The sequence below is a fragment of the Aythya ferina genome (assembly GCF_964211825.1).
Source record: "Aythya ferina genome assembly, chromosome: 3".
Classification (NCBI taxonomy): Eukaryota; Metazoa; Chordata; class Aves; order Anseriformes; family Anatidae; genus Aythya; species Aythya ferina.
This window is the reverse complement of record NC_140298.1, coordinates 25020138-25043844: the sequence shown is the minus strand read 5'-3', so window position 1 is coordinate 25043844 and position 23707 is coordinate 25020138. Positions and strand designations below refer to the sequence as shown.

The 23707-nt window shown below is 49.8% G+C and overlaps 1 protein-coding gene across 7 annotated transcripts in view; it reads left to right on the top strand.

Moving 5' to 3' along the window:
- Nucleotides 1–21937, top strand: part of TOMM20 (translocase of outer mitochondrial membrane 20) — a 47646-nt gene extending 25709 nt beyond the window's left edge. For 2 of the 7 annotated variants that reach the window (XR_014691296.1, XR_014691299.1), the window contains 4 exons: nucleotides 7247–11453; nucleotides 12364–15512; nucleotides 16985–18992; nucleotides 19335–21937. The gene's annotated coding sequence lies outside the window, so the exon portion shown is untranslated. The remainder of the gene's footprint in view (nucleotides 1–7246; nucleotides 11454–12363; nucleotides 15513–16984; nucleotides 18993–19334) is intronic. The other 5 variants (XR_014691293.1, XR_014691298.1, XR_014691295.1 and 2 more) reach the window with 4 other exon arrangements.
- Nucleotides 21938–23707: the final 1770 nt, after the last annotated feature.

Here is a 23707-nt window from a genome sequence, read left to right as displayed (position 1 = left end):
TTAATGACTTCCAATTCAGCTGTGCCTGTGATACCAGAGTGCAAAGGTAATTATGGAAGTGCTAAATACTATTATTACTTGATATTAGCAACAGGGCGGGGGTGAGACCTGGCGAACCCTTCCCCCACCTGGCCCAGACACGAGTGAGGGCTGCCCCTTGCCTCCTGAGGGCTGGGCAGGCGAGGTGGGGCGTTCGCTCGGCCTGGCTGGGGCAGGCTGCAGGCAGCTCTGCTCGCTGCCCGCCCGCGCCAGGAGAAACCTGGGCAGCGCTGATTCACCCTCAAGTGATTGCTTGACCCAGAGGAGGGCCTGATGATACACGGCAGCCGGGACGCACTGGCCATGATTACAAGGTGATTCACTGCCATTCAAAACATCCTCCGCGCTGCGCAGGCTGCAATAAGGAAGTGATATTTGCACCTTCAGCTGCCACGGTCCCACCAAGCCTTTCGGCCGCTGCCTGCAGCGTGGCGCTTTCTTCCCTTGGGCTGTGTTGACACCACGGAGGTTTGCTGGCAGGGGCGGCTCCCTGAAGCTGCCACGTGGCTGCAGCCCCGTGCCTCTTGCTGGTAATGTCCGTCCTCGCCCCAAGGTTTGGCCAGAAGTGTGGTGCACCCAGCTGTCCCAGTGTCCTCACAACGCTGTCCCATGCAGCGTGGCAGTGCATCACTGGACATTAGCACTAAACTTTATAAAATGAAGGGAGGGCACGTAGCTTGCTGGCTGTCTCCATTTTCCATGCTGCTGTCTACACTTTCCATCGTCCTGTTCCTCCCACGCCTTTGCCCTTCACTCTGCCTCTGCTCCAGATGTGCTCCTGCCTCTCTCATTTGGTTTCACCAGAGTGGTCCGAGTGCACTGCCTGTGCTCATTTCATCCTGCAAAGCGCTTCCCATGCGGCACACAGGGAGCAGGGAAGCCCTGGGTGCCTGGCAGGTGCCATGCCTCCTGCCCCAGGAACTGGTACTGCTCGTGGCAGAATGCTGCAGGCACTGCTAGCATCTGGGATGTGCAAAGCTTGCTCACCTTGGCTGGGGCTTGCAAACGTGTCGGGGCCAATAGCGAACACAGTTTGTATTGTGTTTCCCCTCAAGCTAAGCTGAGCAACGTTAGGTAGCGAGTTGGGCATTATTCAGAGCTCCTAAACCTCGGGGTTTGCCAGTGACAGAGTTGTACACCTCCAGCAGGACGCTCCCGACATTTTCTGTGCAGCATCATGGCCGGGCTGCAGCACAGGGGAGTTGTGCTCCATCGCATTTCATTCCTCAGCTGCCGTGCTCTGTTGCCAGCTCTGCTGTGTGGATAACTAGGTGAGCTATCTCTGGAAAACAATCTATTCAGTGAATTCAGCCCTCGTTTCCTGCGGGGAACTGCCTTCAAACTGCCTCTCAGATGTATTTTACGTGCAGTGTTATTATTTGTGCTTTGTCTAAACATGTGCTAGCTGTGGATTCTCTGTGTGCTCTTGGATGGAGCTGCGGTTTTAAATACCCACCGCTGGTTATTCATAGTGCACATTTAGTCATTTAACAAACATGGTATTAGTTCTGCTCTCTAAGCTGATGACTAATACTCTTATAAATAGGAGGAATGTGATCTGAAAGGTCACGTGAACGTTCCCAGCGTGAACATATCCCCAAACTATGAGGCTTCCCATTCCAGGAGCGTGCTTGTAAAAAAAAGAAAAAGCTCATTATTAGGAAGAAGAAAAAGGGTTAAAAACCCACTCAAGCAATTTCTGTGCTTTACCTCAAACAGATTTTTGCAATGTTTGCTTTTGCCTGCAATCTGCTGATGTGCTTGGGAGGATGGGAATTGCCCCAGTGGAACAGGCCTGAGCTCTCTCCCTTGCCAGCGCCCTCCCCTGGAGCATAACAGGACCTCGGTATTTTATAAGTACGAGTAAGAAACATCCTCTGAATTTCCTGATGGAAAGCAGGACAGCTCCTAACACTGGATCCCAAAGCAAATGGGAAGAGTGCACGATGCAGGTTTCTGCATGGTTTTCCTCAGCTCGGTACCGTGGAGCGAAGCCATGCTGCCTGGACTGCTGCATGAAAGCAAACTAAGCGAACGCTGCTGCTCTCCTGCCATTGAGTGGTGTGCTTGGTGTTCACAGAAGAGAGGAAGGGTGGCCCTGTGAGCAGCCTGAAGGGCTGGCCAGGCCGTCAGGAATCACAGCACCGCCTGCCCTCTGTCTACATCTCAGGTACGCCCAGGAGCCACTGAGGGCTAAGCTCAGCTGGTGGGCTCTGTGCTGGCGGGGCAAAGCAGGGGCAGGCTCAGCGCCCAGCTGGGAGGTGGCACTGACTCTGCCAGCACTTCTCCACTCCCCTTCTACAGCGTCAGGCGTGCCGGTCTGAGCCACCTGTGGCTGAAGTCGGCTTGTTGGACTTTGCACTGGAGCAAAGTGGAGGAGAGGGTTTGTGCAGCTGGCTCGGGGACAGGTCCCGGTTTCATCACAACAGAGGCAGGTCAACTGGCCGCTGGCTGGAGCCCGAGGCACAAGCCCAGGTGGCACGAGGGTGGGCAGGGGCAGGAGCTGCACTCTGGCTGAGGAACACCGTCCGTGGCGGTACAGATCTTACCCTCCTAAATCACACGGCCACGTACAAACTACCTACTGAGGGCAGTCCCTGACCCACGCTAACTCCCAAGCTGTGCTTGGGAATGCTGTGGGGAGCATTTGGCAGCCTGGGCAAAAAGTGTCCAGAGCCGTGCTGAGGGCTGGAGGTAGGGACGGCCGAGTTCCTCTGCCTGTGCCCTGGTTCAGGCTTTGATTTTCTGCTCTAGATGCTGCCAGTCTGTCTGTTACAAGTTACCTTCTGTGGGACATGGGAAAGAGAGGACTCTTCCAGCTTCGTTTCCAGCCATTGTCCCTGTGCCCTCTCTAACAAGAGCGCTTCCTTACGCACAGAGGAGTGAGAGGCTGCCAGCAGAGGACACGCTGGGAAAGGGGAGTGTGGCAAAAGTCATTGCAGTGATCTGTAGAAGTTTGACTCGGTGAAGTATCAGGCCAATGGCACACACATGCCATAAAGACAGTATTCCCAGTCTCACAGAGCTATCATAATTTTGTCTGTGCTTATTATAGTTACAGGAATGCATTAACATTAAAATATGTGGGCTAAAAGCTTGTGTCCTATATTTTCCTCCTGCCAACCTTGGTCTTGACTTTAGGTAGCAGATTAGAAAGGACAGCTGAGGCTCCGGGTCCCCCAGGCAGTCTATTTGCAGTCGAGAAGTCCCTGAGATTTGCTAGACTATCCATGATGTTTCTCTCTGAGCACACACCGTGTTTCCTAACTTCAGCCATCTCAGAGGTTTGATTTCAGTGGAAGATGGTATATATAAGTGATACTTGATTGAGAAGTGCATATGCAGGGCTTACGAAATAGCATGTCTGCCTGCATGTGCATGCGTTAAAATAACAGGGCAAAGGCCACTGCAATGTATTATTTACCTACTGGTTCAGATTTATCTGCCTGCCGTAGGGACTGCTGCTGTCTCTGGTCTGTCTCTGTCAAATTTTGTTCCTAGAGAAAATAGCAGTGTGAAGAATCATGTTTGAGGGTGGCTCTCTTATGGCTGACATCAGGGGACTGAGTGGTACATTCAAGCTGAAATCTGAGGTGTCACCCAGGTTACTTTGGGTGCACTGGCTTGTATTTGTTTGTGGGTACACCTGGATTTCTCCTCTCCCTTGGTCAGCAGCAGAAGCATTTTTCTTGCCTAATGGCAAGTAGGTGGTAGGGGTGGGGTCAGGTCGTGCTTGTGGCTGCTGGCCTGCTGACAGTGGACAGAGATATAAATGCAGAAGAAGATGGGAAGAAAGGAACAGACGATGTAATTACACCTGGTCAGGGTCAGCATGACACCACACGCACTATATCCATATGTATTTGAAACCTACACACACATAAAAGAAAACATTCAAGACATGCAATCAGGTTCTTCCACAGGGCAGCCACAATTACATAAAGAAATGAATAAGGGTTTTTTTTTACACTGTGATGCTAGCAGTCACAGCCTCCTCTCTGACTGCACCGGGGAGAAGAGCATGTTACGTGTGAGCAGAATAAATGATCTGTGGTTGGTAGGCAGCACGGTGCAGCACCTCGCTGCAGCACCTTCCTGTGCCAGCCGGGTGTCAGGGCCAGGCATCACGACCAGCCAAAGCAAACCTAGGTGCAGATCTCGAGCAATGTCCTCGGAGCTGGCAGTTGGAAAATGGGTGCAAATGTTCCAGGCAGATGCTTTGCCAGTGCCGTCTGAGTCTTGCTCCCTACACGTGGACAAGCACAGATCGGGTTATACATGTTGCAGGACAGTTGTGTTTGTAAACAGCAGGAATATTTTGCAAACAGGGAAGAGCAGCACCCACCCTGCTTCCTGGCTGCCATCTCTCCTGGGGTTTGAGAAAAACCGAAAGCAAGCCCCAGAAGCTTTCTCCCTTTCCATGGTGACACAACAGAGCAAAACAGGATTTCCTTCACAGCAGCAATAGGACAGGCTTTGCCGCATTCTTGCACGGGTGAGTTTGGATGCCAGAGAGTGGAATTCCCAAGTGCATTTCCCTTCCTACACCTTTCTCTTTCATCTTCATAAATCTGTGCCAATTTTTAAAGAACCTATTTTGGGGGGAGGGAATGGGGACAGAAGTGATGAGCTATTCAGAGCTGAAAGCAGATATTCATGCTGCCAGAGGTAAGATGGTAGAAAAAAATGTGTCAGTGTAGCAGATGATAGCTCTCCTCTCTTAAAGCCTCTCGTGAAGCATCAAGGTGTACGTGTTTCTCAGAGGAGCTGTACATCTCAGAGGCAGTCTGTGAACTGCGTGTTGAAATGGTTGCCATGGCAGTGACTGAGTCTAAGTTAGAAAGCACGATTAGCCAGAGCTGGCCTAAATAGCTGCAGGGAAAAGAAAAAAAAAAAAAAAAAGGCCAAGGACTTTCTGTTATTTCTAATGCAGACTCATCAGCACTAGGCTGTGCCTAAAAAGGGAACAGTGTGGAGGGAGAGGAGCTGGCAGGAGTGCCCTGCACCCCAGACCCTGCTGGGATGCATGGAGTCGTGAGCAGCAGCACACACTGCACGGGGCTCTTGGGGTTTTTCCCTTCGCTCCCTTTAGGTTGTACCAGCGTGGTGGCTGTGCACCAGCAAAGGGCTGCTGGTACAACCTGTCCCTTTGGTGTTGGCTTGGTGACACTACTTCTCCAGAGTGGGAGGCACAGCTCCAGTGACCCAGGGCAAGCTTTCAGAGGGTTCTCCTGGCTGGCAAGTGGTGTAGACATGTTAGAAAGTGTGAAAATGGTTCATGGAGGGGTTTAAAGACTTGCCCAGAGTGATGCAGGGGCTTTTCAGCCTGGGTAGAGTGCTAATGCATGAACTCCCTGTCCCTAGAGACATTCAGTGTGTGTCTGAAAGGCATTTGAAGCCTGAGAACTGGAGAAGGCAGCCCTTTTTGATAATTCATTGCTGCGGTTAATCACACTCACTTGTTAAAAAAAAAAAAAAAAAAAAAAAAAAAAGGCACCTTATATCTAATTTAAATGTGTATGGTATGTATTAGCTTTCAGCCTCTTGTGCATGCTGTGTTCTCTGCTATATTTAAAAAAAAAAAATCCCTTCTTGAGATCCTGTGGGTTTTTGCTGTGAAGGTTTCTTCTATAGTCACTTCTGAGCTCGTTTTTGAAGAACTGAAGAAGCAGAAATCTTTCTCTCTAAGGGTTTTCTTTGAGCTTTTGTCAGTGAAAAAAATGGAAGACTGGCAGACTAAGGTGAAGATTTCTCAGTACCGGCACTGTATGGAAAAACATCCTCCCTGAGAGCTGTGGAGTGCCACATCAGGGAGCCAGATGCCCAGTGTGAAATCAACAGAAGAGATTTATGCAAGCTGAGAGAGTGCAGGTAGCATTTGCAGGAGTAGAGCCTGATAGCCTTATTGTCTTCTCTCATAGCTTTATAAAATAGAGAAGTTTAATTTACGTTAGTCTGGAGTTGATTCTGCTTTATAGTACGTTAAGTGAGATTAGATACAAGCCTGCTCAGGCCAATCCATTACATATGATCACTTACAAAGGATATGTCTCTCCCCTTCTGTCCTAAGGGATCAGGAGGTTCCTCCTTTAAAAGGAGCGCAGAGCAGCAGTACTGTGGTGGTTAATGGGTGCCTGTTTTGGCTGGTTGAGTTGGGGTGAAAGAGATCGTACAGCCTGCACTTTAGGAGGAAGAAAAGAAAAACCCATGACACCTATTTGCCCTACATATCACGCCTGTTGGCGTTTGCTGTTATTTGCAGGAGTCTCTTCCACTTCTTGCACCTCCTAAATCCTTGTCATCCAGGTTTGAGAGCTGGAACTATCTTCCCTGGCACAAAGTCAACAACACGTTTTTTAGCACTAGCAGCCATTCATATTTTACATTAGTGTTCCTCTCTGTTCCTTTCAAGCAATAATCGTAAATATCAGCTTTCATTCCTAGAGCACCTTTCATCCCAGGGGCTCCTAAAGCACTTTCCAAGCTTAACAAGCTTACTGTGTAGAGTGCTCCTTTAGAAAGGGTAAAAGTTGCTTCCCATTAAAGCCTGAATTGGGGAAGAAAACCCCCGAATTATAATGACTTCAATACCCCGGGGAGCCTTTGCAGCTGTTATTTGTTGTATATGTTCCCTTAACAAAAACAGATCACCTCTTACTGCTCCATCCCCCTTTCTTCCCCAGCTGAACCCAGCAGCACTCAGTTACCTGGGGGCGGAGGAGGGTGAGGAATGAGAAATAATCATCCTCTTTGATCCGAGGAAGTTCTTTTTTTGCTGGAATCCTGTTGATGCCCTCAACAGCTTCTTCTGGCAACTCCATTTCCATCTATTTTCTCGTCATGGGGGCAAATACCCAAGGGCAGGGTTGAATCTCCTCCAATGGTTTTAGCCAGAGAGGTCACCATCCATGGTTGGGCTATGCTAAGGAACATGTGAGAAACTGTAATCCTCTTCAGCACAGTCAGCCGGCCTAATTTAAGTCACATTCCTCTGCAGTCAAAGCAAAGCCAGTTGCTTTACATTAAAACGAGCGATGACCTTTTCAAATGGTCTTTTATTTGGTTCTTCTGTGGGAGCAGTAGGCCCAGAAGAGACAACTGTTGCTGGTAACTTTTAAACTGAAGAATTTGTTTCCTAGTGAATCATATGATTAATTTTAGGGCGGCTAGCATCTGAGTAGTGTCAATTTGTTTTCATTGGTTTCAGGAGGACTGTGTGTTGCAGGAGCTGTCCATCTCACGGTGCATGGAGCTTCCTTCCAGCTGGCCATGCAGGGAAGTGGTTTCTCCACAGCTTGGCTGACAGGGGCCCAGGTGGATTACAGAACATCCGGAGCTGAAAGGAACCTGCAAAAATCAAGTCCAGTTCCTTGGTCCTGCAGGGACCATCTAAAATTAAACCATCTGTCTGAGAGAGTTTAAATGCTTCTTGAACTCTGAGAGGCTCGGTGCTGTGACTGCTGCCCTGGGCAACCTGCTCCTGTGCTGTACCTCCCCCTGGGTGCAGACCCTTTCCCGAACCCCCAGCCTGACCCTCCCCTGTCCCAGCTCCATGCCGTTCCCTCGTGTCCTGTCGCTGTCCCCAGAGAGCAGAGCTCAGCGCCTGCCCCTCCGCTCCCCTCGTGAGGGAGCTGCAGGCCGCCGTGAGGCCTCCCCTCAGCCTGCTCTGCTATGGGCTGAGCAAACCAAAGGGCCTCAGCAGCTCCTTGTATGTCTTGCTCCCTGTAGCCCTCCTTTGGAGGCTCTCTAACAGCTTTATGTCCTTCTTATACTGTGGCACCCAAAACTGCACACGGTGCTCTAGGTAAGGCCACACCAGTGCAGAGCAGAGCGGGACAATCCCTCCCCTCAATGGCTGGCAGTGCTGGGCCTGATGCACCCCAGGGTACTGATGGCCCTTTGGGCTGCCAGGACACACCACTGCCTCGTGTTCAACTTGCTGTCCACCAGAAACCCCAGATGCCTTTCCACAGGGCTGCTCCCCAGCCTCTCGTCCCCCAGTCTGTACATATACCCAGGGTTGCCCTGTCCCAGGTGCAGAATCCAGCACTTGCCCTTGCTAAACTTCTTGTGGTTGGTGATTTCTTGACCCTCTAATTTGTTAAGATCTCTCTGCAGGGCCTCTCTTCCTGCAAGGGAGTCAGCAGCTCTTCCTAATTTACTATCATCTGCAAACTTACAGAGTATGTATTCAAGTAGATCTTTATAAAAACATTAAAGAGGTATAAAAACATTAACGCGTTCCAAAATGGAGCCCCGGGGAACCCCACTAGTTACTGGCTGCCAGTCTGATGTAACCCCATTTACTGTAACCCTTTGAACCCAGCCCATCGGACAATTGTTCACCTGTCATATTTTGTATTTGTTTAGCTGTATGCTGGACAATTTGTCCAGAAGGATGCTGCGAGAACCAATATTGAAAGCTTTGCTGAAATCCAAAAAGATCACATCTACTGGCTTCCCTTGGTCAACTAGATGGGAACCTTGTCATAAAAGGAAAATAAGTTTGTTAAACAGCACTGTCCCCTTGTGAACCTGTGTTGGCTATGACCAATGACTGTTGTCTTTCAAGTGTTTTTCAGTAACTCCCAGAATAATCTTCTCTGTAATTTCACCAGGCACTGAAGTGAGACTGACAGGCCTGTAATTACCAGGGTCTTCTTTCTTACCCTTCTTGAAAATTGGGACAACATTTGCCAGCTTCCAGTTTACTGCAACTCATAAGGCACACAAATCCCGATTGCCTCTCCAAGGACACACCAAGAGCCTATGGTAGAAGGCGGAACATAAGCCCTCTCTGTTTCAGTGCTTCAATTGCACAAATGCAATTTATCAAGATGGTATTTAGATAGCCCTAGATAAAAGATACATCAAAGCATATTTTTGGCTGCTGCTTTCAGAAGTAGTAGTAAATCTCCTGGGGGAATGCAAGCAGTCAGATATGATCCAAGTTATCGAAATGCTCCATCTCCTTACTGCCCCTCCTCCTCTCACCCTGGTCGGGTTCACAGGGAAGCCCTCTCTTGGGGCTGGTGCGTCATCTATTCCCATCAGTAGAGTTTAGTTCAGAAATGCATTTTCATTTTTTTTTCCAACAAAACAGTGCCTTTTTCAACACTAATTCTGAAGAACTGCAAATTGGCAAAGGATCCAAAAAGAATAATGAACCAACCGTTTGCTGTTTACTTTGGCCACGCTGTGTAAGTGCTGATATTAGCATTTCTGAAAGGATTCATTCATCACTGAATAAAGATTTGTACCTGTGAATAAAGTCTTGCTTAGGAGGTCCTGTGTGCCTCCTTTCCTCTATCAACAAAGCTTACAAATGTCAAGAGGTGGTTTTGCATCAGAAGGTAGTGCATATCTATTATTTCCAGATTAGAAAAAGCTACTGAAAATATTCCATGCCTGTGGTATAATGAAAGCAGCAGCAGAAGCAGTAAATTTAAAGAAAAAAACACCTTGCTTATTTTCATGTGCCTTATTGGTTTGTTTATTTGATTTGATACCTGAAAGTGGTTTACCTCAAGCACAGTGCTTCATTCTCATGTCGCAGAAAAGCAAGTAGACCTGCAATAGCAAGAGCAATGACTGTTGAAAACATTTTGCCCTTTCCAGACCATGACCTCTTCCACAGATGCCAGCTGAATAAAAATACTTTTATATATTACCATTAAGTTTTCCTTCCCACCTGCTTTTTGCCACTCTTGTTGTAATTTGCTATAAATTAGTTGCTTTTACACTAAGGTACATGATGCTGTTTTGCTTAAAAAAAGAATTTTGTACGTACTTCATGGGCTTACCTGGGAAGCCATGAGAAATGGCTAAGTCCATCCATCAGAAATGGAGGAGTCCTCAGCCCTGAATTTGGAACCAGCGTTCATCCCGTCATTGTGCTGCAGGTCATGGGTTTCTTGGCAATGGAAGAAGCATAACAGCAGCATTTGTGTGGGAGACAAAAAGATGAGTCTGAGTAAAATGCTCAGTCTCTTTGGGATGCCTGCATTTTGACTAGGACTCCTGGGGATTCTGTGGGATGAAGATCAACCTCTTTTCCAGGTACTGTATTATGTTATGACCCCTAATGATACCATTTTTCTTTTAGCCTTTTGCCAACTTCACTTTTAGGCTAGAAGCATTTCAGTTATAGGGCTGCCTGGGCATTTCTGCATTTTTGGGCATGGCATGGCTTCAGTTTTGACAGGAGATTTCAACCATTGCCACAGTCCAAATGTACAATGGAAAAAAAAAAACAAACAAGAAATATGTCTGGGAGCTAACCTGCTTGCAAGTGCCCCTTATGTAAAAGGTGATGATGCTTTGTGAGCGCTGTGTCTCAGCCATCATTTATACAGCAGAGGAAGAAAAAAGTGTAAATGAAATGGGAGACAAAGCTCACTTGCTTCTTTGGCCAGTCCACAGTGGCTGCATGAGGGGCCAGTGGTGTACACCAAGGATTTCATCGTGAGCAGTCAGAGAAGAGGCACCTGCTCTGCAACAGGCAAACGCTTCCCTGCACAGAAGCAGGATGATTTCCCTTCAAGCCGGGGCGGCTTGCCAGCAGCCTCAAATGTAATCCTCATGGCATTACTTCCACAGATGGGCACCACCGCCGAGGCAGGTAATCTTTAAATGTAGCTGCAAATTGCCTGCTCTAATGCTAACAAACCCTAATGGTGAGGAAGGGAAGGCAGGTAGCAGCACCGACAGAGCATAATATAATGTGATAGCTGGTATAAATGTGACTCATTCTAGCCAGAGGCTTTAGTATAGGAAGTTGGATAAAAGATATATAAACAAATGGGATTATTTTTTTTCTTTCCCAGTGAAGGTCACCGCCAGGAATAGCATGGGAAATAATTAATGGAGGAAGAAATGTTCCCCTTCGAATCAGGAGTATTGTCTTGCTCCGCAGTTTTGTTCCCTGACTTGGGCTTCCCTAACAAACACTGGCAAGCACACGGGGCCTTTCTCCCTGGTGCTGCTGACAGACATCCCGCCCGGCTGGCAGCTGACGGGGGACCTGCTCACGGCTGTCTGTGCTGCTGTCAAGCCAGGCAATCAAGGTGCTGCTGCTCCCTGGGCACTGCTCTGTGTTCTTCCAGGTGGTGGTGGCAAGGAGGAGCTCTGGTGGGACAGCCTGACATCTCCTGCATGGGACGCTGTCCCTTCTGCCAGGAAGGGCCGGGCACTTTTCCATTCTTGACTCCATTTGGCTGCTCAGTCCCTGTACACTCTGGGCTATCTGTGCACAAACCAGCAGCTCAGCCCCCGAATGCTCCCCAGGACCTGCAGGAGCCTGGGGGCAGCTCAGTGGGTTTCCAGAGAGGGGGCACTGCAGAGGCCCCCACGTACCCTGGAGCTCCCATTGAGCACAGGATAAACCTATTACAGGAAGGCTGCAAATAGCAGAGGTAAGCTCTTACCCACATTTTCCACTTGTGTTATGGACTCTGGAGAATCAGCTTATTTCGGCCAGATTCCCAAAATGCTTTTTGGTGTTTATCCAAAACAAGGCTGCATTGAGTTTTCCTACCCCTAAACTGGCTAACGTTATGAAAGGAATGACCTCAGTTGCACAGATGCTCCGCCAGCTATTCCTGTGACTAGAGAGGGGCTAGGACACAACCCCAGGCCAGCTCCCCTTTTCTCCCCAAAAAGGAGCCATTTGAGGATGTTGGAGCTCAGTCCAGATCTGACTTTCACAGCTGATCCCAGAGAGTAAAATCCACATGCAGAAAGGTTAGGGCAGTTCAGAAGTGTGGCTGTACGTAAATGCTGAGATCCTGGCTGGTGGCCTTCATAACGCCATTCAGTCTGGGGTATTTGGGGAACAAAGATCAATCTTGTATGGGTGATCTGTCACTGGCATGTTTTAATGTTGACTGGAAGCTTGGCCCTTTCGTTCTGCTTGCTTTCTCACTTTCCAAGGCATGTGTGTTGCTCTTCTAGCCATCTCCTTATGGTCACGAGATGTGGGGTCACACATGGTCTTACCTAAGGTCTTCACAGCTGTTGCTCCTTGAAATGGCTGCGAGGGATGCTGAGTTGGGTGGGATGACCTGTTGTTCTTGGAGTTATTTCCGTATAGTATTTCTGTCCAGAAAGACCTTAAGACAGGGGTATATTTCGGATGCTTCTAGTCTTGTCAAACTCAAATGTTAGGACTCTTTGTGAACGTGGAGTTTGTGAGCTGTTTAACCAAAACTTTTATTCCCTTTTTGGTGAAAATTTGAATGATTTAATGATTTAATTCAAGCTTCTTCTTCCTTTTTTTTTTTTTTTTTTTTTTTTTTTTTTTTTTTTTTACTTCATTTTAACAAGGACAGACTGTGTCTGTGTTAGCAGTTGGTGTGGTGCAGTGGGAGCAGATCTCTAGAGGCAGATGTCTGGTGCTGAGGACGTGGTGTACCCGGGGATTCACATCAGGTACCTCTATCCTGGTTCCCAAGGACTGGATGCTCATTAGTGGCTGGAGCACAGGAGGTGTACTCCTGGAGCCCACCTTCTGCTTTCATTTCCTTCAAGAGGAATCCAGCTAAAAAAACACTCCCCGATGGCAATCGAAACATGGCAAGTGCGCACAGCTGGGAGATTTGCTTCATGAGCTCACTCCTGATGCAAACAAAACCAGGCACATAGCAAGACCTGTCAAGAACCGAGGTCAAGAGACCAAGCCTGGAGACATTGCTTTGCCCGAGCTCCCCCATGGTTCACAGACCAGTTCCTGGGGCAGAGAGGCAACTCTTTGGCTTGGCCGAGCAGCTCTTACCCTGCCTTGGACATAGCTGCCGATCTATTCTTCAACCCTCTTGCACTTCCTCAGCCTTCCCCTTTTCCGTACCCTTACTAAGCACATACATACATGTATTAAGTGTGCGTGTGTGCGTAGGCAGTCGTGTCTGCTGCAGGGATTTCCTCCCAAACAATACCTGTTGTGCTAGCCGCAGCGGTTCTCTTGGTTCCCATGCTCAGAGCAGTTTGAGCTTCCTGCTGGCTCAGCAGCGAGACGTTCGGTGCTTTTTATACTTATTCTTCTTTGGGAGCCAAACGGAGGAGCGCAGTTTGCCTATGAATAGCGAGCTGACTGGGCAGGCGGCAGGAAGCTCGCACGCTGAACCGTGTGAACGTGGCGGGGGGGAGGAAGGGGGCCGTTTGCTGCAGCCCTGCCTCACCTCACGGGGATGCGAAGCGTGGAGAGGGGAAAGGAGCAGAAGGCAGAGTGGTAGTGGCGGGCAAAGCTGTCCCCGGAGCCGGAGAGGGGAAATTTGGCATGTGCCATGCAGGGGGTGCCCTGAAGAGACCGTGGGGCAGGCAGGAGGACCTGTTTTGGGCAGGATGGACCTTTTGGGGGTGCGTGGTTGAGCCCAGGCTGCCTCTTGCCCCCAGCAGGGCTCTGCCCCATCTCTGCTCTGCCAGCAGCCACCACCGCGCTCACCCAGGCCTGCTCCTCAACTGCAAAGCCAGGCCCGAATCCGGGGGGTTACCAGCGAGTCACACATTGTTCATCTCTGCTGCTGGCTCAGCACAATTTCATACTAAATTGCATGTGATCAACAACTTTGGTGCCTCTCTCTGTTTTGAGGCTGCCCAGTGTTTCTTGTTGTAAGACCACCTGCCTACAAGGCCTGCAGACCTCAGCAGCTCACCGCCCCGCTGACATTTTCTGTGCTGGGTATCGGTCTCGGTCTGAATGTGTTTGGGAAGCTTCAGCAAAAGTGTTTTTGCTTGCTTACAAGAAAGAGATGAGAGAAACATTTTTTTTTTCCCCTTCATATTCAAACATGTTCTTAAAACGATCAGTTGAGAAGCCCTAGCACTTTCTGCCTTTGGAGCAGAGACTTGAGATTTGGCAGATATCAGGAATGTGCCTTTGGTTGTTCTTCATGGGGGAAAAAAAAAACACACAAAACTTGAGCTAAGAAACCTTAGTAAAAAAACCAACAGCCTCAGATCTCAGACACTCAACAGAAACTTCTTAGAGGCAGGAGCTGGATTCTCTGAAGGCACGTTTGCTCAGTGGAGACTTGTTCAAGTCTGGCGGCGAAATCGCTGAGCTGCGCGCAGTAGGCGTGCTGCAGCCCTGCGCCGCGGGTGAGGAGCTCTTTGAGATGAAAGGTTTTGGGGGGACGGGGACGCTGCCCTGCTGGGGACCAGAGCCTGGAGATGCTCTCGGGTGCTGCTCGGGTGCTGCCCGTGCAATGCAGGGGAGGGCTGGTCGAGTATGGGCAGGGCCGGTGGAGGGCTGGGGACCCCCAGCCAGGGCAGGGGATGGGTGTCAGGTGTGGAGCTGGATGTGGGAGCAGGCTAAGACAGAAGGCAGGCTGCAGGGGCCAGGAGGAGGCAGACCCAGGGATTTCTGCCGTGTGGCAGCTCTCTGCTGTCAGCAAACACACGGGGAGCCCGCTGGCAAGGGCTGCGGCCATCCTGCCTGCTCCCTCAGCGCAGCCGGTGGCCTGCTAGCACTGCTGGTTACTCTGCTCCGGAGGCAGGACCGCAGCAGCACTTGGTGATGCCGACTGCATCTCTCTCTGCTCCACAACCCTGGGCTGGAGCATGACCAGAGCAGCCCTCGGATAAATCACCTGCCAAGCTGCAGCAATGCCCCGCCAGGCAGGCGCGGAGTGAAGGTGTGTGCGGCAAGTACCTTGGGCACAGGTGGGGAAACTTCTGATGATCGCAAAGGCAGATCCCCCTTCCCTGGCTAAGTACCAGTGCTGGTCTCTGAAGACAGAGGCACTTAATCTCTCTGTTTGAACAGAGCAAGCTAACATATATCTTGCTAATCTCATTCTGGGAGACAGTTGAATTATTTTAACTAAAAATTACCAAAAGAGCCTGCCTGAGGCAGACTTCCAGCATGGAGTATTTCAGCTCGAGCAACTGAGCTTTGGCAAAGCTGTGAGTAACGGCAAGCAGTCATTAATAGGACGCGGTAAGCAATTTCAACTGCAGGCAGCACTCACGGGGCAAAATGACAAACTTTGGCGCTGTGGATGGCTCCAGAAGGAAAGATGTATGTGTGCTCATGACATCCTACCACTACCCCTTTGGGTATGGGCAAACGATGGTAAAGCATGAAGAGGAACACGTGGGGTTTCTCTTTTGCTCACATTCGTGGGATACGGAAAGGGAAAAACTTTAAATGTGTGTCCTAAGCTATTAGTGGGAGCTTGGCCATGTCTAGCTGCATATGTGTGTGTTACACGTAGCACAAGTAACAAACCCAGCTGTGACTTGTGCACTTCCAGTGTAACATCCACAACCTTGCCAGTGTCAAAATTGGCCAGCGGGGAGGCAGCTGGGGCTGGAGGCACACGGTGTGGTGGCCGCAGGCTTAACATGCTGATCAGAGCCATCCTCTTCCACAGAGACCCGGCATGGAGCATCTGAGGGGCTTCTTTCAGAGGACCAGCCCCTGAGTGGTGGCCGATCTTGAAGGAGGACCTCTCGCCACCCACTGCTGACCCCTGGTAAGCCCATCTCATGGACAGAGCCCACCAAATATTCACAGTGCAGCAGGGGAGCAGGACCAGGCCCCTGTCCATAGAAGGAGGAGGTGTAGGGGGTGACAGTGCTAGTGCATGGCTCTGCTCCGAGCCCTCGTCACTGTCACCATGAGCAGCTCAGTGGACACGGCCCCCTCACCCAACAGTCCCTGCACCCAGCAGGGGCTGAGTTTGGGCATCAGGGGGTGACGGGGCTGGCAGCACTTGCTGCCCCTCCACGTTTTTCTGCAGGGAGAAGTGTTTTCCTTTCTCTCTGCGCTTCATGTGGAGCTGTGCAAACAGCACTCGCCCCTGAATGTTGATACCTCCAAACAATTGTATCAGCCTCTTGGGATTTATTCACCTAAACTACTATTTAGTTATTTAATCTTTCCTTTAGTGATTCAGTTGTTGTTCTGTTCTGAACACTGCCCAGTTTGCCAATGTCTCTTTGGCATGCGAGTGCCTGCTCTTTTATACGATGCTCTTCACATCTCTGCAAGTCAAAATTAGGCCGTCTTATTTTACAAACTAGCACCTAATTTGCTGCTTACTCTTATCCCTGTGCTAGGCCCTTTTCAGCAGCTGCTGCAGACTATTTGTCCAAATGTGTTTCCTTGCATTGCCCATGTTCCAGGCAGGAGCTTTTAGATGCTGTTTTCCTTCCCAATCCCCTATCTCAGAGAGATTGTTTATGAGACTGAAATCATAACAAGAAACCAAAGCTCAGGCACTCTTCCCTTCCCCATTACTAAATCCAAAATGATCCTTTTGGAAAAAAAGAAATGCTTTGCAGGTTGTTATTTCTGCAGCCTGGAAAAGGATTTCTTCCCATTTACAGCCCCGCTGGGTACTCGCGGTGCCGTGCACTCGACAGCCTGATGGGTGCTGTGGCTGTGAGCAAGGCACGGAGCTTGGAAATGGAGAGCAAGGCTCTGCCCAGCCCTCTGCTGTTCTGGGCACTGATGTGCTCTGCCCCAACTCAGGCAGGGGTTTTAAGAGCTGAGTGTTTGGACGGGTGAAAGCTTTGGAGTGATATATGCACCTTGTGTGTGCAGGTGATGCTTCCTCTTTATATTCTAAGTGCATTAGGACATGAAAGAAGCCAATTTCAAGGTAGTCTGTAAGTGACACACAAGCCCAGCCTGCAAAACACACGCGACTTGCAGAGCATTCACTAAGATGTCCATGCAGATTTTATTTCCCTTAAGAAACCTTTAGAGCTATTTCTTTCCTGCAGGTGACAGAGGTGAAAATCGGCTGGGTTTTGGACCTAACCTCCCAGCCAGAAGAAGTCAGGGGCAAAGAGGGTTCTGCAGGCAGTTCCCACTACCAGTGCTGTAAGCAGGGAGCTGGAAGCTGCTCCAAAGCTGCAGGAGCCAACCCGGTTTGCCTGTGGCTGCCATGTTAATTTTTCTCCTTTTGAGGTCTGAATCCTTTAAATCTTTGTTTTATAGGGGTGAATAAAAACTGTCTACAGCCTATGGAGAGACCTGGAAGCCATTTGGTGCAGAAAGATCACAGAAATCTGAGAATGAATGCAAGCTTTTAAACCGAAAATAATGTATACATTTAAAGAGCAGAACATGCACATACATTCACAATGGCTGCTATCAAGACCTCTGGCAGTTTCTCTGAGTATTAAAGTCCTGGTCCTGGAGATTTCTGCTGCCCCTCAGGCTTCTGTCCCTTTCTGTGTTGTTACTTGCAGTGTTTAAGCCCCATTAAGTTTAAGTGCATACATTTTCTTTGGCTATTCAGCCCTAGCCACTTTGGGAAGAAATTGGCCAGAATCCCTGAACCTAAAATAATCAAATGTCTGTTTTTCCATTGAAAAGGATCCCATTTATCTGGCAAGCAGTGCAAAATGGAATAGGTAACTCAGTGCAAACATTCTCCGAGAAACCTGTTGTTGCAAAACCAGGCAAGTGGCTTGCACATAGGCAGATAAGGTACCTTTACCAATGCCCAAGTTGTTGCACTGCATGTCAGTATATTTGGTTTCATAATATGTGTGACTTTTATTATCAGCTTCTTGGTTTCTACCACTCTCTTTAGAAATACAGCAGCCATGAGCTGTAGGCCAAGGAGCACAGCCTTTCAGACGCTCCTTTTGCGAGCATCTGTCGTACTCCCAGAGAGGATGTCTTTGTTTCAGGATTGTTCCGGGCATGAGAATTAAAAATCAAAACGGAGATGGTGGCCAGCACGAAGAACCAGCCAAAGTTATTTTAATGAATTTCTTTCCATACCTGCCAATCCACCCTCCCCTGCAGGAAAAACAACTCTTGAACGAATAAAGCATATGGCATGGAAGATAGAGTGCCGATGCCAAGTTTGTCTTTGCCTTAGCAGAACTGGCTGTAAGATGCTGAATCTGCAGATCTTCCCCTGGAACATGCTCTTGGAGAGAAAAGGGGAGGCACTTTCCCACTGCCGCTGTAGCCTGGCTCCTGCGGTCTCGCTGTTCAAGTCCTCACGGTGCAGGGCAGCACAGGGCAGACGCAGCACCGCCTTCCAGTTGGTGGACATCAGCGGGCAGCAGCAGCAAAGAAAGCCCATCAGTGAAGTGGGCTAAGTGTCTGAGATGGACCTGAAAACCACCTGTGTGCAGGTCACTGACTGCCCCGATGGCTGCTGTGCTGGCAGACAGGTGTGCCTGTTGCTGCGGGGTTTGACACCCTGCTCCTGGACGTGGTTCCTTATCCCGTTGGGTCCATGTCACTGGGAATACTGGAGGACCACCATTCTGCAGCTGCCAAGAAGTGAGGTGTTCAGCCTAAGTCCCTCCATCAGCACTTGTCCTCCAGTCAGCCACCTCCACAGGTCGCTTTCTGATCCTAAAGTAGGTGTTTGCCGGGCTGTGAGAGCTGCCCTTCTGCCACCATGACAAAGCACTGGATGCTGGCTCAGCCTGTGGCCAGCCCTCACAGGTCAGTTCATCCGTGCACAGCTCAGCCCTGCCAGGTGAGGCTCCTGGGGACACATTGGTGGTGGGTCCTGAGGTGGTGCAGCTAGGTGGCACCTTGCCACCACCTGCTCAGCTCTGCTCTGAAGGATGTAAGATGCCGGAGGGACCTTAGTTTTGGTGCCCCACAGAGGAATGCCTCACCAGGGCTAGGCGACAGCTGAAGAGGAGGTTTGAGTGTCTAAATTTAGAAGTTAGGCAGCCAAGGCCTTTATTGGGCCTATCTCTGCTGGGACTGAAGCTGAGCAGATTTATATAGAAGGAACAAATTCCTGGCTACGTTACTTTAATCTTCCAGACAGCTATGGAAACGTTTGTGTTGTGTACTCTACGAGACGTGTTTCTCCTACAGATGTCAGAGAGGAGGCCACCACGCTGCTTGGACACTTGCCATGGGGGGACACCATGGGTTAGGAGAGGGGTTCTGCCCACACAGGACCTTCTGCAGCACTTCGGCCTGGTGATGAAGTCCCCGTGCGTCAGGAAAGCCTCTTGCTGTGAGTAAGAGAGGTCTCTTTTTCCAGAAGACAGAAGATACCCGGCAGGGTGACGAAATTAATGGCCCGGGGAGTCCCTTTGTTTAAACGAACACTGGGAGAGACGGGGGGAGGCGGCTTGGCGTTTCACATGGTTAATGTTCCCAGTCCTCTTCTTCATCCTCTCGTGGCAACCTGTGTACTTTGCAATGCAAAGGCAAATGAATCTCTGCTCTGCAGAAATGTAAATGTTTTGATAAAACCATTCTTAACAAGTTTGATTCGTTTAATCAGCTTGATTAACTGCAGAGCTTTATGGACTTTAATCAGGAAGGATTTACTATAAATTACCATTTCTTGCAGTTTTGTGAAGAACACGATGGTGGACGGGAGCCTTCCCAGCGTGGAAGGCACTTCCTGACTCCAGCACCCAGCCCTGCCTCTGCAGCTCCACGTATTTCAGGTCCCTGCAGGTCTGTGGGGCAGGTGCTGGGCTAGGGGTGGAGTGGAAATGCAGCTGCAAGCTCCTTGAGAGACCCTCTTTCTTGCATCTGCATCCTCTCGGTGATTAATCTTGTCTTCCATTAAAGGTGCAGCATGCCTCTTCCAGCCAGGCCCACAAGGAAGGAAGCACAGTTGTATCCAACAGCCCTCTCCTCACCATGTTTCATGAACAACCTTGACTTGCAATGGATTTTCAAGGGCTGGCTACACAAAATTCCCAGGCTTACCAGCAGAAAGAGTAATAAATAAATAAATAAACGGTTGATCAGAAGATCTCAGCTTGGGTACACAGCACATTTGGTTTTTCCTCTCTCCCGTTCAGCATGGCAGACTGACAGGCTGCAAAATAGGTCCAGCTGGAAAGAAGATAATTTTGTTCTGCTCTGCCCAGCCTCATTTTTCCGCGCTGAATGTCCAGTCGTGTACCTGTATGAAACCTCCGAGGCCCTGGAGGCTCCACACAGCGATGATTGATTCATTTTTAATAGGCAAACTTTTCTCCATGTTACATTTCTCTGTGCCTTTTAGCCACTATCCCAAACGAAAGCAACCAGGAGGAGATTTAAAACAACTGAACTCTCCCCTCACATTCAGATTCTGCCCAAAGCACCGGAGCGTTTACAGAGTCTCCGCACCAGCAGGTTTGCTCCTCGCTCCGCGAGCGCTCTTCCCTTGTTGCTCTGCCATGCAGCAGGGCCGCTCTGCAGCGGTCTCAGGGGGGCTGTGATCAAAACATACAGGCTGAGCAGTGTGGTTTTGCAGCTCTCTTCAGACTGCCTTGTGCTTTTTACTCCCACCCAACTGTAAAGTGGAATTGCCTATGAGGAAATTGTGTATTTCATAAGAAAGGAATGTTTTTCATCCTTTCCCCGCAATTCTGTGGCCAAGCCTCACTTATAGTCTGTTAGACTTTGCACCCCCATGACCTGAATGCTCATTTCTAAAAGATTCCTGTTGTCCAGTTTCCCTTGGATCCTGTCAGCTAGCTGGTGGGAAGCACCTTGGCTTGTTGGAGAGCACGTCAGGTAGCTCTGCAGCCCCTCCGGTGTAGAAGCAGAGGATGCACAGATGCCATTTTGTTCAGTGTTCTGTCACCACAGGCAGGATCCTGGTCCTGGGGCAGACCAGGTCAGGGCAGGGTGAGCTTGGAAAAGGTGTGTGAGATCCCTCACTCATGCTATGGGCTCAGTGGCTGTGCAGGAAAACGAGCAGGACACATGCCTGGCTGCGCAGGCACTTGCGCCTCTGCGGCCCAGTCCTTCCACACACACTGCTTCACAGGCCGGCGTGGTGCATGAGGAGAAAGTCTTCTCCTCTTTCACCTTTGACATTTCCACACAGTATGAAAAACTCTTGGCCGTTTGCCAGAAGTTAGGATTTGATGACTTTTTTCTATTTTTCCTTTTTTTTTTTTTTTTTTTTTTTTCTTTTTTTCCCCCACACAGACTAAACATTCGCATGTCATATCCTGTCCAAGCAGTTGTTTCAATAGCTGCCCTGCCAACGGAGACACTTGGGTTTAAGTGGCTGATCCTCTGCAGCCATGACTGCTTTTAATGAAAGATTATGTCTCCGTAAGGCCAAAATGTTTGTTATCCACCTTTGGCTTCTGAAAGAAATCCTGCAAATGTTTTTGGATCAGATGTGTGTGAAATGCTGTGCAATTTATCTAATAGCAAGGTGGAAAATCTGTCCTTTCCCTATTAATAGACTAAAAATCAAAACAGAGGTAGGGGGTTAAGGCCAAATGGTTCATACACTATGAATTCATCAGAGTTTCACATTCCCAGCAAGAGAAATATTTGAAAGCAGAAGAAATGCAAAAAATGAAACCAAATAAATATATTTATAAACGAGGATTGGCTTTTCTTTTCATCTCTTCATGGGAGTTGCTTGCATTTTGGAGCTGTGCACTTAGACCCCCTGGAGGGCTCTGGCAGGAGCAGACAGGGCCACCAGAGAGCCAAGTGGCCCTTCATGGAGGCAGAGGCTCAGAGCTGTCCTTCAAAACTGTTTCAGCTTATGCTGCAGGCACTGCTGCATGTGCTTGGGGTTGGGGAGGCCACAGCTCACTGTGCAGTCAGAGGAAACAGCGAGAAGCTCAACTGGGGTTCAGGATGCAGCACAGTTCAGGCGGCTTTGAAAAAGAAAGTCTTACAGCTGGCTGCTGATCCAAGGAGAAAGCAGTAAGACGCTGCTGGTGACCTCCTGGAAGAAGCCACAGATAACTGCCGGCTGTTAAATCGCTCTTTCATCATGCCGTGTGAACGGCGCATGGCGGCGGGATCTGCACCGGAGACTGTTGCATCACAACTCATGGTTTCAGCAGAGCTTTGCAGAAAAAAATGAAAGTAAACTGTGTTATTTTCAGCCCGAGCAGTGAGCAAATTCTCAGTATCTAAATGAGAGCCCTTAGAGTAAGCTCCAGGTGTTGCAGGAAGTGGTGGAGGCAACTCAGTAAATGTCACACTTCCCTCTAAACTCGATTCTGAAGTGGTGTCCAAAAATAACATTTCATGGGCATCTGTCTGCTTGAGAAGGCCCTGCTGTTTTCATGACACTCACAACTAGCCCTGCCTGGCACCTTCCTGATTTTACATCACCTTCCCTGTCACGAGTGCCTGCCTTTATCTTCCTGTCTTTGTGCTTGCCTGTAAAGCCAAATACATGGCAAGTCTTGTAGGTCTCCAAAAATAAAGCATAAAATCGCTTTCATCCTCATTCCATTGCTTTGATGCGTGTTCTTAAATATTTATGCCCTGTGACTGACCAACATTTCCTACCCTGTTTCAGTCCAACACGTTTTTCCCTGCAACTGCCCTGTTCCAGCATGCCTGAGGGCACTAGCCAGACACCAGGTCTGTGCCGCTGGGGAGTGGTGTCATGGAAAGGAGAAACCTTTTATGTCTGGAGGTGTGGGCTGTCCCAGGAGGTCCCAGGACAGCTTAGGAAACCAGGTGGCACATGAATGGGGACGCAGCTGGGGGAGCATCAGGTGTTGGTGCATGGGTGCTGCAGGCTGAGCGTGCCAGGCAGGTAGAGGCATCAGGATCTTTGCTGTTCTTTATGGACAGATCCCATAAACTTATGAAACCGCTGCCGAGTCTGGATTTTTTAAATCGAGACTTCTGGTTTTATTCGAGCCTCACTTGAGAATGATTTAAGGTAGTTGCCTAACCACAGGGTATCTGCTCCTACGGCTGCCACAGTGCTTCAGGCCAGGTACTGCTCCCTCCTTAAACCCTGGTGCTCTCCTACCAGGAGGCATCCCAGCCTCAGCCCCACAGCCCCGAGGGTACTATCTCCTGGCAGTGAGCTGGGTGCTGAGTCCTGGAGGGCGATATCCTGGCAGTGCTGTAGCTGCCCCGGCTGGTGGAGATGGCCGTGCCTCTCGTGCTGATGGTGAAACCACCCCGGAGCCCCTTGCCGTAGCATGAACTGTCACCTCCTGCTTTCACAATGACAAGGTTTCATATCCTTCTCGCAGCAGCTCTTGGCTGGAGCTGCCCGGGCTGCACGCCAGCCCCTGTAGCCACTATCTCCTCGTGGAGGATAGGGCAGCCCATGCCACAGCACGCTCCCGCTCCTGCTCCTGTCTCGCATGGCAGAGGGAAGTGGTGGGGCTGGCAGTGGTGGGGCGAGCACTCTGGTTTGGGGTGTACCTCCTTGTTGTTCCCATGTAGTCTGCTTTGGTTCACCCCGTGAGGTGGTCTCAAAGTGCATGGGCTTTATTCCTTGTGCAGGAAACCAAGCTGGAAGCTGCTCTCCAGAAGCACCCTGGATGCTTCCCAGCACAGCCTATAGGACCAGATGCAGTTTGTCTGAAGTAACCCCCACAGACTGAGTGTTATATCGATATCTCAGCCCCAGGTGCTTTGCCCCACAGGTCTGCTCCTATTGTGCTGCATGACTTGCTCTTGGAGACACCACACTTGTGACTACTGCTGGAAGTGAGCAAACCTGGGCTCTCCTGGTAGTGGCCAGGGTCCAGCCTTCTGGGACAGTGCCCTGAAATTGGTACCAGGCGACTCCAACACACCAAAGTGTGGCTGGCAGCAGTCCAGCAGTGCTGGCAGAAGCCCATCCCTCACCACAGTGAGGGGGGCTGTGGAAGTACACAGACGGCAGCAGGCCTCAGCCTTGTGCCCACGCCGTGCTTGCTGCCTTCAGCTGGGGTGGAGACGGCTGTGGGTGCCATGGGGCCGAGGGCAGTGAGGCTGAGGGACAGATTT